This window comes from Alligator sinensis, unplaced genomic scaffold, assembly GCF_000455745.1.
Source record: "Alligator sinensis unplaced genomic scaffold, ASM45574v1 scaffold881_1, whole genome shotgun sequence".
Lineage (NCBI taxonomy): Eukaryota > Metazoa > Chordata > Crocodylia > Alligatoridae > Alligator > Alligator sinensis.
The window spans coordinates 901381-916711 of record NW_005842346.1 but is presented as its reverse complement, the minus strand read 5'-3'; the positions used below and the strand labels follow the sequence as shown (position 1 = coordinate 916711).

Below are 15331 nucleotides of genomic sequence, written 5' to 3'. Positions count from 1 at the left end.
TCCCCCCCCCCCCCCCCCAAATAAAATGCTTTGACATTTTCAGAACAAAATGTTCTTATTTTTCATTTTGAAATGACTTTTTGAAAGCATTTTTAGTTTTTCTTAATATAAAGGTATTTTTGAAGCTTAAAAAGGTTGTGGTTAGAATACAACAATATTTAAATTTCATTTTATGGTAAATTTCAAAATATTCTGGTTCTCCTTCAACTGATTGTCTATGTGTATATTCCATGGTAGGTGTGTGTGGATGTGTGCTTCAAAGACCTGAGCTCATAGATGTTTTTGGTCACCAATACCTATCTAGTACACAGGTGCCGTGCTGTTCCTTTGAAGAAGTTATGAGTTTCCTCCCAAAACCTAGGAGAGACATGAATTCCACCCAAAACCTCTCAGTTCAAAAAAGAGTGTCTTGGTTTTGGATTATAGACTGCAGCAAACGTTTAACTCCTTTAACTTAAGAATGGTTTAGTAGGTAGTTAGACTAATAGAGCTAGTTTTTCCTGTTGTCTGTTGACAACCTGTCAGTTTAAAAATAAATTAAAAAAGAAAAACATACCTTATGCCTAGGATAGTCCCATGAAGGTCACTAGGATTCAAGTATTGCCTTCATGCAGTAGGCTTATCTGAGTAAATGATGGGTATGCTAATGCCTGGGAGAGTTCCACATCCCAGGAATATGCTCTGTTCTTCACCTCCCAACCTGCTAAGGATAGGGTGCTGAGGCTGCAGAGAGCTTGACTGCTAATGGATGAGGCCAACCCACAATTCAGGGGCCCAGGACCCTGCAAAAGAAAACACAGTCCCAGATAAAGGGCACAAGGAGATCTTTGAGTAGACCCCCATGAAAATCTCTGGGAAGGCTCTCCCCCTACACTGGCTCCCTACCCAGACTTCATGGCCCTGAGTGGTTTCCCAGGGGTTTCCCAGGAACTTCATATGAACAACTGGGCCCGAACCTGGTGTGAAGCATTAAGTTAAGGGAGCAAAATTAGTGGCACCACAGAAGCTTTCTGCCTCTGTGGTGGGCCTACCTCCATCAGTCTTCAGTCCAGTGGCACTGACTGAAGAAATGGCCTTGAAACTATCACCCGTTCCCAAGATAGAAGGATATGCATAAGGCACCTCCTTTTTCACTGGAATGGTAGTTTCCTAGGCACCCCACATCTGGCTGATTTAAAGGGCTCCAGGGCTTCATGAAGAATGCAGTAATTGGCTTTTATATCCCTTTAAAATAAGTCAAACACAAACAAACAAAAAAAGCCCCTACAAATTGGTGGACATTCTCAACTCGGCCTCCGGGAAAGTAGCTGTCCCTATAAACAAGGCAATAACGAACCCTGCCAAACTGGACTGGCAGACTCCAGTCTCAGAAACTCCCTACTTCCACGTGTGTGGACAAGAAATACTAAGTTTCCTTTAAGAGAAATGAGTATTTCTATACTTTTTCAGTCCAATCTTCCCTAGGAGTGACAGCAGCAGATAAGAAAGCTTACCAGTACAAAACCATTTTGAAAGACAAGATTCAAAGATTTATTAGGACATAAGGCATACTCCTCTGTGAGCCTTCAGTTCAAAGGTCAAAATACAATTCTGGGGTCTATAAGAAACTTGCCTCCTTTTTGAACCAGCTGCAAAATGATTCCAGAGCCCTCCTGGAATCCTAGTTTATCTGGCTGTTGTCAGAAGGGCATATGATGGCCAAGAGCAGCCCTACATGTGATCAATATGGCTTTCCATTGAAAAGCATCAGCTGTGGATATGCAGTAGTTATCCTAGTTGCAAGGGTAGGGTTTTTCCCAAAACGTACATGATACTGAGAGCAGCCTTCCATTCTTTAGTAGCAAAACAGATGAGGCATTTCATACCTTGAGGAACTGGTGTGATGCTCTGTTCCATGAATATTTACAGCTCAACTTGAAAGAGGAACAGCAGTTAAAGAGTGTGTACAGTATTGGAGTTCTTTATGATGTGTTGTCCATATGCAAAGTCTGCAACCTGCCCTCCAGACCCTCTCTCTTGGGGTCCAGCATAGCTAGGATTCCATGATTCATAAGAAACTGAAGCATAGTAGGTACACTCCATGCTTTATGCCCACAGTGTGAAACATAACAAGCAGCAGGATGCATGTACACCATACAGGCATTACTATCCCTTGTGTCTCATGCATTTGTGCTCTGAGATTCATGAGTACTCACAGTGGAATGCATATAAAAAACACTTCTTAGAAATTTCCACTTACTGTAAGGTAAGTAACTGCTGTTTCTGTTCTGTTCTTGATTGGAAGCAATTTTGAAATCATGGAATTTCCCATAAAATGTTAAATCCACTCCCATTCAGCTCTAATGCTTGTGGACATCTTGTAAAAGATTTTTCAGTCTGTTTTTTTTTTTTTTAAATCAGCCCCACAACAACGTTGTCATTATAGTAAATGTAATGTGAGAAGGATATTCTGATAAAATTGCTGGACATGGTAGAATCAAGCTTTCATTAGGAAGCTGTTTAAACCAAACCATACGGGAGATGAAGGCCACTTCCTCCTGTCAGGTTTCACATTTCTGCATGAGTCTTTTTTGGCTGCCAATGCTTTTGTGTAGTTTTGATTTGACAAAATAGCCAGTGGGAGATGTTTAGGGGTGTCATCAAAGGGCTTCCATTTTATAGGAAATTCCACGGTCTCAAAATTGTTTCCAATCAAGAACAGAACAAAAAGAGCAGTTACTTACATATCTGCCATGTGAAAAAATCCCACCCCAGTCAACATAGATAGCTCTTATGGCAAAAGCCTTAGAGAAGTCACAATTATGCCACTAAAATAGGTAGTATAGTTGCTATCATTCTGGAAACGAGTATATGGAATGCCAGCAAAATAATGCTTTAGCCAGTAGAAGCTTCATGTCCATTAGAAGAGTTTGCAGGGATAGCTATGTGGGACATTAGCAAGACTCAGGGACTCCAGTAAAGTGGGTTCAGCTTTTGTGTTTAGACAAAGCCTAGAGCCATTTTAAACTCCTTTGGCTACATAAAAGGATCAACACTGTAAATGAGCCTTCAGCTCAATGAAATTGAGTGGCATAGCTGAGCAAATGATGCGGACAAGTTGGCCACATCCAAACGTGCAGGCACATGTAGTTCACGGCACCACAAACCACATGCGGCAAATGTTAAAACGTGCCCCGTGCTGCAAATTCACAGTGCAGGGCTACATTTGTTACCAGCATTTCCGGGTAGCAAAAAATAAAAACAAAACAAAACAAAGACCAGCACAACACACACCCAAGAAGCATACACCGGCGCGCACATGCAGTCCGGGCAATGCTTTGACTGTTGGCCAGGCCTCCATGCTGCCTGAATTGTGCCCCTGCTTCTCCAGGCCACCGGGTAAGATTGCTGGGGCCAATACCAGTGCTGACCCCAGGCTCCAGCTCTCTGTGGCTGAAGAGCTAAGAGGAGTTCTGCAAAAGCAGTTTGCGCACTGCAGGACAATTTGTCCTGTAATAAAGGGCATATACAGGGGTGTGCACTGCAGCAATTTGTGATGCTGCAAGCACATGCCCCTGCTTGTCTGGATGAGGTTGTTAAGTCCAAGTGAAGTAGCATCACCAACAATATCATATCAGAAAGATGGAAGGTAAGTAAAAATTCTGGGATAGCCAGTTATCAAGTAGATGGAATTCAACTCAGACGGGATTTCAGATGACCTCAAATTAAAAAGTGACTCAGAACTACAGGAGATTCTGAAGGCTCCCCTGATGTTCAGTGTACAATGTGTTGCAATGTATATTTTTTCCTCCCATTGTTTCACAGGACTAAAATTAGCAAAGAGGATAATCATGAAAAGTGTGTGAGGGAACAGGAAGATCTGAGTGACCATTGCAGTGATTTTCATAAGTGGTGAGTTAGGTTTTCAATGAAATAATGCTACATGCAGCTGACAGCATAAGGAGCCCCATATATTTGCTGGTATATTGAATCTGAATTATACCAGAAGTGACATTATGGCATTTTATAGAAGTAAGGCTCTGTATCTTAAACCTCCCATTCTGCTTCTTAACCAGGTTGGAGTGATTATACACCTTGGAGAGAGAAAGTCTTACAATATACAGACAGTTACAAAGAAGGCAGAAAGGCAAAAATAGCTTACAGAAAAACTGATGGACCAATATCTGTAACTTTGTGTGTTAAAAACAGGGACTGATAAACAGGAGGGATAGTAAGTAGATTTTATAGCCACCCACATATTTCCATCAGTGCAGAACATTTAAGATAAGTACAGACATTTAAAAATCCTGAGCCTGAACGGATTCAATCTTTGCAGGTTAGTCTAAGGGGCATTGACAGGAATTATTCAGTCCTGGTTGTAAGTGTGTTGAGCTCCTTAATTAGAGTGGACCACAGACATACAGATGTTTATTATTGGTATTGGTCAGGAATATTTTTATGAGAGAATGCCAGTTTACTGAGATGCATTTTTTGTGTGAAAATGTTTCAGATTTTCAAAACTGTTGTTCAGGAGGCTTCTCAAGTCGAAGAAGGAATTTCTGCTCAAAATTTGAGAAAGTCCTCTCCCAGAGCAGTTCAGAGCTTGACAGAGTGATTGCCACAAATGCAGCAATTAAGAATTCAAATGCCTCCTTGCTTGATTTAGACAAAAGACTTTAGCATCAGCCTCCTATATGAGTAGCCCAAACAGTGGATTATGGAACCTCTTTGCCTCAATGAGTATTTAAGGATTCATTCAAAGTGCAGCAGCTGTAACAAGGAAGACAGACTGACAATCAGACAGAGCCTGGTATTGAAAGTAGTAGGGCTCCCATGTCCCAGGTCTGTGCTTTAACCACTGGACTAATGGTCATTCTAGAAGTCTTCTCTGTCCCCACCAGGCTCCTCCCCAAACATTTCAAAGGTCTAGCTTTCATTCTAGTGCAGAACCAAAAAAATGATGAAACCTCAATTTTTTTGAAAAGCAGAATTCTTGTGTCCTAGCCAGCCCTAATGATTGTGTGTGTCAAACTAGAAAAATACCACATGCCTGTATCGCTCATAGATCAACACCAAAATCTTGCCCTGTCTGGCAGGGATGGATTACACTGCAGGGTGGAGGTAAGAGTACTTGGCTAACCATCTCCCCCATTGCTAACCAGCTCCTGCCGTTGCAAAGAGCAAAACTTTACTGGTCTCTTGAACATGCAGAAGGGGTCTGGTGAGCTAACACACTTTCCAGTGGGCTGCCACCATAAAGAGTAATGCAATCAGTAGAGGGACCCTGAGCAGGCGCCAGTTACTTGTACCCCCTGTGCAAGGCACAGAGAGCAGCATGCACTGCAGTTACTAGTTGGAGGAGCAGAGCATTAGGGTCGAAGGAAGTTACCTTCTCACCGTTCCATCCTTCATGCCCTGTGCACCCTTCAGGGCCTTTGGTTCTGTGCTGGCAGAGTACTTGTGTGCTGGGAGGAGGGCCCAGACACATTGCACTTTAAGGGACAAGGTCAGGACTTAGTTTTGTTAATTTTGCTAAACAGGGACATAGCTGAGCTTTTAAAACTCCACAAGAAGAGCACAGACCGACTGTAGATGCTTCCTTAGCTTGATGAAGGGTATTTGTACCCAAAAGCTTGCAAAGAAATTTTTTTCCAGCTATCTGAGTTGATCTAATAAAAGATATCAGATTTACCCAAAGAACCTTGTCTGCCTATGTCCTCAGACCAACATGTCTACAACCTATACCCTTTAAAACCACACACATTTTAATATCCAGTTTTCTGATCAGCTTTTATTACCCCAATCATGTTTCTCATGAGACTAAGTGCAAAAAGCAGCAGCTCATTTGTTTGTGTAAATGTCTGGAATTGATCTGGGTAATTTGGTAATTTGGTTTGGGGTTTTTCCATATAAAAGACAGTGTGTTTCTCCTCTTGATTTTTCTGCCTCTGCATTTATCTGTAATTTGTGGAATCACAGTTATGTCATGTTTTGCAACTGACATTTTTTAGGGTGTAATCACTTGAGATTGTTGTCTCTGCCATTTGCTGGTTTGATTCTGTCTGCGGTTCAGTTCTTTGGGGGACCACAATAAAAATCTAGTCCCAGCAAAGGGAGACTTACTTCAGCTCTAAACACTGCTAAAGATTGAGCAGCCCATGGAAATTAAATGGGAGATAAGGAAACAAGCCAGCTTGTCAGCCTTCTTACCAGTCTCTTCTAAAGCAATGGAAACTTGCACTTGTCAGCAAATAAAAGAGAATGTTACTGGTTGGAAAGGAAACAGTCCACATCCAAGTACAGGATGTGCCTAATTATGAAAGGAAATAAAGCCATTTTTCAAGTGAAATCAGACCTGTTTCCATGTCATACCCATGTGAGCCTCTCAACATCCTGGCACATTGTAACACATGCTTTGCTGGTTCTGCCTGGTTAACCTGAGTCTGGATATGCAGATTTGGAAGGAGATCTGGTCACCACAAGAACCAATTCAGTCTGCCCACAACAGAATCCTGTGCTATCCTGACCGCAAAGCAGACAGCTTGGGCCAAGGCTAGCCAGCCCACCCTGTGAGGAGGGGGTTTGCAGGGGAGATGCAAAGCATCCTGGAATGCTGGAGGTCTGGGAGTTAACTTAAATCTGGAGGGGACCTGGGACAGAAGTTCAATAAACCAATTTAACCAAAATCAGTTAAGTCTGATATTACATCCATCAAGGCTTATCTTAAGTCAGTTTCAGCCATTTTGAAAGTGGTTTACATGCACTGAATTTTTGTTGTGTTATGGATTTGAAACTGGTTTCCAATCACTTATACTGTGTAATTTCTGTCCCTAGCCTAAGAGAATCTATTCTTTTCCAGGATGAAATGAGCACCATGGAGACCATTAACTTGTACCTGAACTACAGTCTACATTTTTTAGAAAAGCTCCTATTCTTAATATAAAGACTTTAAGCAAGAGCTAATTCCCTGCCTCCCTTGATAACTTGCACAGACTTACTTACCGGTAAAAAGTTGCATCTTCTTCCCAGTTTGAATTTCTTTAACTGTATGTCCAGCCATTAGATATTGTGTTGCCTTTGTTGTGTATCAGATCTCCTCTCCCTGTGTCTATGTTTAAAGGTAGAGTTTCAGTCACGTCTCAAGCTGTGGTCTGATAAACTAAATAGATCAAGCTCTTTCCATCTTTCTCATTGTAGAGCAGAATCACCTGTCTTGTAGCTCATCTCTGAATCCTTCCTAATTTTACTTTAGGCATGGTGTTCCAGTGGTTTTCTCACCCATGGTATGTATAGGGGTAATATTACTTCCCTTTTTTCTTATTCACTAGGAATTCCCAAAAAGAACAAACATTTGATCCCTCTCTTTACTTTAGACAGAATACCTACGTATTACCAACAACATTTATCTTTGCCCATGTTGATGTTATGTTAGAAAGATTAATACCTTGTTAACTTCATATTTCAGTCCACTGATCTGTGTCCAGGTGAAATGGTGGATGTTAAAAGTAGGCAAGAACTGATTCATGGCTTTTGAGAAGAATGGGATGCTAAAAATGTGTACACCACAATAGGAAAGCTGAACATTCAGTTGGTGGATCATTTTCTTTTTCATTCAGCTGTGAATGTCAGCTGCTATCTGCATATTGGAAATGTGTGTTAAATTACTGCTGGTGGTAAATTAGACTATGGGCAAACTTTCATTTATAGTGGCTTTATAGGAGGGCTTTATAGGGGAGAAGAATCTGCTGCTTGGACACTGCATCAGTTAGTTATTCTGTAGCTGTACCCGTTGATGAGCTTGTAGCTGTACAAGTGTAGCAAAATCACTCCCACTTCCACCTTGCATGAAGCAGCCTTAAAGCCCAAGCAAATTAGCTCACTTGCTTTGTCAGAGGCTCATGGAGATGTAACAGGTAGAGAGTAACTGCCCACTCCCAAACAGCAGCTTCCCCTCACCTTTTGAAGGCACTCCAAATACATGTTTGTCCCCACCCAAATTACTGCTTCTTAATGAAAGAGAAGGTAATAGGAGTGGAAGCTAATCAAACACTGGCATGCATCTCAAGCAAGGCAAAAAATGTTATCCGCCCACTCGACTCCGCCTTGGTGAGACTGCAACTGGAGTACTGCATCCAGTTCTGGGCACTGCACTTCAAGAAGGATGTGGAGAAGCTTGAGAGAGTCCAAAGGAGGGCCACATGCATGATTAGAGGCCTGGAGACCAAGACATATGAGGGGAGGCTGAGGGACTTAGGATTGTTCAGCCTGGAAAAGAAAAGACTCATGGGGGACTTGGCGGCAGTCTATAAGTATATCAGGGTGTACATCAGGGCTTGGGGGAGCATCTATTTCCCAAGGATCCCCAGGGGAGGACAAGAAATAATGGGCACAAACTAATTAAAGATCGCTTCAGGCTAGATATAAGGAAAAACTTCTCTACAAGTCGAGCGCCGAGGGTTTGGAACAGGCATGCCGAGTGTTTGGAACAGGCTGTCCCCAGAGGTGGTACAGTCATCCACCCTGGTGATCTTCAAAAGATGTCTTGATGCCCATCTTGCTGGGCTCATCTGATCCCAGAAGTCTTTCCTGCCCAAGTGCAGGTGGGGCTGGAGTTGATGATCTGTAAGGTCCCTTCTAGTCCCTAACAACTATGGAACTGTAAAACTACAGGATGGGGGAATATGGTACCTGAATTCCAATGTACAAGAAAGATGCTGTCAGAATAAACAATACATTTTATAATTAATAGACTGGCATTAGGGGTATTGACAATAGCGTGTTGCTGAAAGCTCAAGGTTACTCAAGACACCATGGAGATCACCAGGTGAGGCTGCTGCATCATACTGAGCAAAGAGAATTTGACCTTACCAAGCCAGGGTTGTATGCTCTTACTAAGCAATTGAATTGGACTTGAAATCAGAATGAAGTTTAGGCCGGGTGCCTCTTTACATGCTTAGCCTAAGCAAACTGACTTTGTGCTCAGGGCTTCTGTAGGGGACAAAAAGAAGGAATCTAGTTCTGCAACCAGGAAAATTGGGTGCATTTTGCAGCTGCAAGCACACCTTGAAGCCTGCAAGATCTGTCATAGCTAATGTACAATCTGTGTCTTGGGGAAGAGATTCCACCCAGTGGCAGATCGGTCAGCCCTGCCCTGAATAACAAGCTACCCTGCAGTGCATGGGGAGCAGGGACTCTTGAACACCACCAGTTCTGTTGCATCCACAGCTTCCGTTGCCCCTTAGATGATTCCTCATATTTTTCCCTTTAGGCTAAGGACAGACATTCAAAAAGCCTGAGCCTGAATTGATTCAATCTTTGCAGGTTAATCTAACCTGCCTAGGCTGAAACAGTTTGTAACAGTACATACATCCCATCTGGACTGAAAAAATGCAGGCACATGCCTGCAGTGGCTCAGGCTAAAAGCCAGAGGGTGCTAAAACAACCCTCCCTTCCCTTCCACAGGGCTAAGCTGAGGTGGGGCATGGCCAGTCCCAGGCAGGATGCTCTGACTGGGGAGGGATTCCCCTCCCACCCTACCTCGATGGTCAGCAAGGGAGCCAGCAGGGATTTTGTTACGCAGCAGGGAGCATTTATCACTCCATCAGCAAAACAAAAGGATCTCTAGTTAGTTCAAGTTCTTCTTAAACAACTTGTTCCAAAGAAGGAACAATTAGCGCCAAAAAGCCTTGAGTGTCACTGTCCTGTCTGCCTTGTCTCCCACAGCATGGACCGTAGCTAGCATGTGGTCTGTTAGCTAATGCTGAGAGGTGTCTGTGTAAGGCAGAGGGGAGGGGGGAATCCCTGCTTGAGCAGGGAGTGTGGGAGTGGGGGGAGCAGGAGGAAGCCAGGCAGATGTCCTATACCTGGACAAGCAAATCTGGTGCTTGCCTCACTGATAATCTGTCTCTCAGGATCAAATTAATGACTGAACCCCCTCACATCTTTTTGTTCTCCAAAGCATGTAGTGAAACGGGCATACCTAATAGCTGCAACCAGTCCTATTTCTGAAAAATTATGGACTATTTCCACTTTACACCACGGTCAACATGTTTGCAGATTTAAGAAGTAAATTAAAGCATCTTCTTGCTTGTCACAAGGTTGCTCAAGTGTGTGCAGTACTACATCAGATATGCCTCAAGGACTAAGAATATTGACAAGAACAGAGAACATTGTTGCAAGAGCATGGCCAACTTGATGTTGTCTCTGGATAGTGAAAGCGGATCATTCTCCAATTAAAAATGTCCATATGAAGGTACGTAGATGCTAAGGAGACACCAGCTGAGCCAGTGAGAATTGCTGAGGCCAGGTACAGACATTACACCTTTACCAGTATAAGATATTGGAAACTGGTGTATACTCTTAACAGAAGTTTGGCGCACATAGTCTGACTTAAAATGGCAGAGTCCAGTTTAAGATTTGTCCTCCTTCTTTCCCCCTCTCCACCGCGGGGGAATGTATGTTCTGCTCGCTACTGATTCAAACTATACCACTTACAGAAAAACACATAACTTAAATTACTTCTGCCTCAGGCTTTTTGAATGTCTGTAACCTAGCCTGAGTAGACAACTGCAGCACAGTCATGGGCTAAGTAAAAATTAGATTACCAGATCATTTGAATAAAATGAGAAACTAATTCTTGATTCTGACTTTGAGAATATTATCCAGATTGGACTGCTCTGTAAATCATCAGCAAAATGATATTGATCTAATCGCAAGTATAAACTGTAGTTGGCATTTTTCCTTTAAAGCAATGATTTTAGGTCCCTAACCACAGCAAAGTTCAAACTGTGTAAGCACAAAGACTTCCCCTAAGAGAAGTTAATGAGATTTTTGCCTGTATAAAAGATTATGTAGGCTTCTATTTACCGAAGAATAGCTGGCAACTTGGACCCCATTTCCAGTTACCTATAACAGATGTAACGCATCAGATCTGAATCCAGATTCCCCAAAGTTCAATGTGTTCCAATTCATCATTCCAGTTTGTCCCCTTACAGACTGACACCCAAGTCATGAACCATGATATATTATACACTTGAACCTAGACTCAATGTTTCCCAAAGTTCTGGGCATGGGAGTTTCAGTCCAGTATTTTGTTTGTCTCTCCTCTCTCTCTAGAAAAGCAATGTTTGTGTCTCTACATATCTGTCATGTAGAGAACTGCGAACAGACATAATGTAGAGGATTTATATGAGAGTAAAAGCAGTCTTCAGTCAACAGAAGCCTACAGAGGCTCTTAATGCAGGCAACAATCTCATTAAGCTCCTTTGGAGAATGTAACTTTAATGGGAATTTTGCTTACATGTGGAGTGTAAGTTCAGGTCCATTAAAAGCCAAGAATACTTGTTTCTAAAACTTTCTGACAAGAACAAATGTATATAGTTTCTCAAGCAAAACCTTTATTAGGTAAGTACAGACTAAAATCTGTCTTATCACCATAACAAAGAATGAGAAAATGATTTTTACCAAAAAAAAAAATGAAACTTCTCTCCTTCTTTATGCTTCCAACAGATGACCTGAAATAAACACCAAGCTGACAGCATTTCATTTTTCAAAAATAAAAAGGTTCAAATCGACTGGCCAGATCAGACCCACAGACCAACCCTGCATACAGGATTCAGCATGTTTCTTGGAGTGGGTGGAATGGATGCCACATACAGCATGGTCCTGCTCCAGGACTCACATACTGCCTGTGGGTCGACTCCAAAACCCATGGGCAGCACCAGGGGCCAGATGAGAGGGCTCATGGGCCAGATCCTTGACACCCTGCACTAAAGTAACCTAAGAAATTAAGGTCAGATTTTAATGTTGGCACACGTATTTCCTGATGCCCGACTTTAGCCAGCAAGCAACTTGATGTGTGTGTACAAGGGTAGCATTTAGCCATGGGAATATTGTTCATAAACATTGTTCATGCCCTAAGTGATATCTGACTGAGTGGCAAACAACAGGTAAATGAGTGGGGCACGAGCCCTAGCACTGCCTAAAGTGGAGATGCTGGAGTGGAGCTAGGGGCATGCCTCACACTCCCATCCCTCATCCCCTGCACCTTCCCTGCAGTGGCTTCAGGGGCAGTGGGGAGCAGAGCAACAGTGGTAGGACATGGTGCAGGGGCAATGGCCATGAGTTCACTGCTGAAAATCAGTGGGGCATTTTCCCCCTCCTGGAGCAAGGAATGGCTGACCACAGTTTCTGCCCATGGTACGGTACTGGTGGCAAAGGTTGAGATTCAGACTCAGGTCTATGTTACATACCTGAAGAAATTACCAGAATTTTACATGTGCAAATAATTATAGCTCAAATCGAAGCCTTGGAAAATCAGATTGTTTGTATAATGCCTGTAAACTTAGATGTAGATGTAGAAGAGTTTAGATGTTTTGCTACAGGTGTCTACTTGGCATGGTCTCAAAACTATTGAAATCAGTGGCACTTCCAGTGAGCTTTGGGTCAGACCCTTTATGTGCACATTTGTCTGTGTGTAAATCTTTTCAATACGTAGTAGATGACTTTGAACACAATACAATTTATTTTTGTGCTACAGCTGTCTGCTCTATAAATTAACAGCCAAAACTTGTGCACATTACAAAGCCTGTGCCTGTTTTACAGTTAAACTTTAGAAAGCCATTTACGCTTAAATGATTTATATGGAAATTGTTTATGGTGATGCAATTCCTCCTAGATAAATAAATTACTTCTGCCAAAAAAATTGCCTAACATGATCTTTTCATTATATGTGAACAGTTTGCAGGTAGATTTACACTGACCACACAAAGAGCCCAACACTGTGGCAAAGTTGAAAATAAAGGGCTCTGATGCATGGTAAAGCTGAAATGAGTAATGTGCACCAATGGCTAAAATGAAAAAAAGAGACATATTCTGGCAACTGATCCTGCCAGGTGCTGAGTTCCATCAGTGGCTATTGACTGCAGTGGAAGCTAAAGGACTCTCAGGATCTTTCAGGAGGCAAACAGCAATGGTGAATCTATATTTGTTTGTGAGCACTGCTTGGTTTCCTCTTTCAGTTTGCTTGAGGCAGCTCGGGTCAAGGCTGTTTTTATTTCTTTTGAAGATTCTATGTAACAAGTGTGGATCTGCTTGAGTTAATGCTCCGCAGCCAACTTCAAGGCCTTAGGGTCAATCAGGGGTCTGCTTTTTATATAATTGAAGAGACAGAAATGGCTATATAAAATGCTCTACCTATTTTTTCCCTTTCCCTAGTTTATTGCGTGCTAGTTAACAGCCCCTGCCCTGTCCTTTTGTTGTCTGAAATTGGCACTGTCCAGAAACCACTTTCAGACAATTAGAGGGCTCTTTTGTTAAGCCCCTTCTAACATGCACTTAGGTGGGAAGCAGCATTAAAGGAGGAGTGTGGGTGGCTAAGATTCATGGCTATAGAACTGGAACCACCACATGGCTTGGAATCCCTGAGCCAGATTCACTTTTTTACTGCCTGGACAAATTCCATGGGATTTAAAAAGGGAAGAAATCAGGTTTTTCCCAAACCCTGGATAGATCCAGTGCTTAGGATTGGTTTCCACAAAGGGATTATTAATAGCAAATTGTCAAAGGTAGTGCTGAGATTTCTTACGGAATTTTATAAGAGAAACAAGTTTGGCTGCAACAGGAGAAATAAGCATAACACTTTTGGACTCTGGGTTGGGTTTCCCATCCACGGAAATAACCGTGATACCATTTTCTTTGATTGCAGAAGAAACAAAAGCCAGTCTTGGTTTGTACATATAAATGCTTTATTTTATATAGTGCAGTTCTGGGGCCCAGACTGCCCCTAGGTCCTTGACCTTTTGTAGGTTTATATGTGCGACTCCCAAGGAAAGCAAAAGTCAATTCCTGCATCAATACAGAAATATTTATTAATATCGTTGGTTTAGCACATTAACTTTTCCTGTTTATGTCCTAAGTGACACTTCTTTAAAGAGACGTACCAGCTCCAATTTGGCACTACATTCAAGGTTTGCAAAAACAATGATTTATTAGGTTTAATGCTAATGGACAAGTTTCCTTGAAGCAGACAATTCAGAACGAGCATTGTTTTCTTAAATTTTTTTCCCTAAAGTTGCAACACAAATACAGTTGCACTGAACTTGAAGTGACACTGACCATACAAATGAAACTGGCATTGAATGTAATTATCCAGTCCATGAGGAAGGCACAATTTCAATAGTATGTGTCTATATAATGTAATAGAACTCCAGGTTTTCAGAATTATTAACATAAAATGCACACTTTAAATGAACTGCAAAACTCTAGAACAGAGATGATACCTTTTATTAGACCAACTAAGAAATCACAAAAAAATTATCATCTTTTTTCACTTAAATGAGTAACTGTACTGCTAAACATCTGTAATCCTCATCTATCTGCATATAGCCATATACATATGCAGTTGCATTCCCCTTCAGTTCCTGGTCCACACAAATTTAAAACCAACTGCTTGGCAGTGACAGCAGCATTTCTATTTTTTGCCTAGTTTGTTGTGTTTTGCATTGTTTGTTGTGCAAATTAATGAACATTCTGATAAAGTAGGGTTTTTTTGCTTCAACCTTAAATTGAATAATAGAGCTGTAGGCTCCTAGCTTGTTAGTAAAGCTTCTAGAATATGTGTTGTTACCACACCATTTGTTCCCCTCTTTTCAGAATCCTAGATATGCCCAGGCCTCCTCCCCCAACCAAGAGGAGGAGCTGGACCGGGAATTTTCGGGCCAGCTTGCAGAGGCACTTAAGGCAAGGGATGTAGTTGTCATGGGTGATCTAAATTACCCGGACATCTGCTGGGAGGAGCAGTCAGCCAGGTCGGACCGATCCAGGAGGTTCCTGGCCAAGATACAGGACCTCCACTTAACCCAGTAGATGCACAGTCCCACCAGAGGAAATGCCCTGTTGGACCTGGTCCTGGCCACAGGCAATGATCTGGTAAGGGGGCTCCAGGTCCTGGACCACCTGGGTGATAGCGATCATCGCTTGCTGGAATTCATCATCCAGTGCAGGGTGACAAGGGCCTGCAGCAAGGCGGTAGCCCTAGACTTCAAGAGGGCCAACTTCAAGGAGTTGAGGAGATTGGTGGGAGAGGCACTGGGGTTCTCAAGGGCAGGGGAACTCAGTGCCCAAGATGAGTGGTTGTTCCTTAAGGAGACGATACTCAGGGCCCAAGAGGTGACGAGCTTTAAACTAGGCTCGCTGGGGGGAGGGGAAGATGAGGGCGGGGGAAGCTGTGGACCACCAAACCATGTGGCACCCACAAGGACAGTCCAGCCTGAAGAAAGAGAGCATTGGGAACCTGAAAGCCATGGGGAGGCCAGCACTACGACACAGGTAAGAAATGAGAAGGTAAGAAACA

The 15331-nt window shown here is 42.5% G+C and overlaps 1 long non-coding RNA gene across 2 annotated transcripts in view; it reads left to right on the top strand.

The window, feature by feature from the left end:
* Positions 1-12593, top strand: part of LOC102380106 — a 61385-nt gene extending 48792 nt beyond the window's left edge. For both annotated transcript variants that reach the window (XR_003095315.1, XR_324469.3), the window contains exons 3-4: positions 10077-10231; positions 11488-12593. This is a non-coding gene — a long non-coding RNA (uncharacterized LOC102380106). The remainder of the gene's footprint in view (positions 1-10076; positions 10232-11487) is intronic.
* Positions 12594-15331: the final 2738 nt, after the last annotated feature.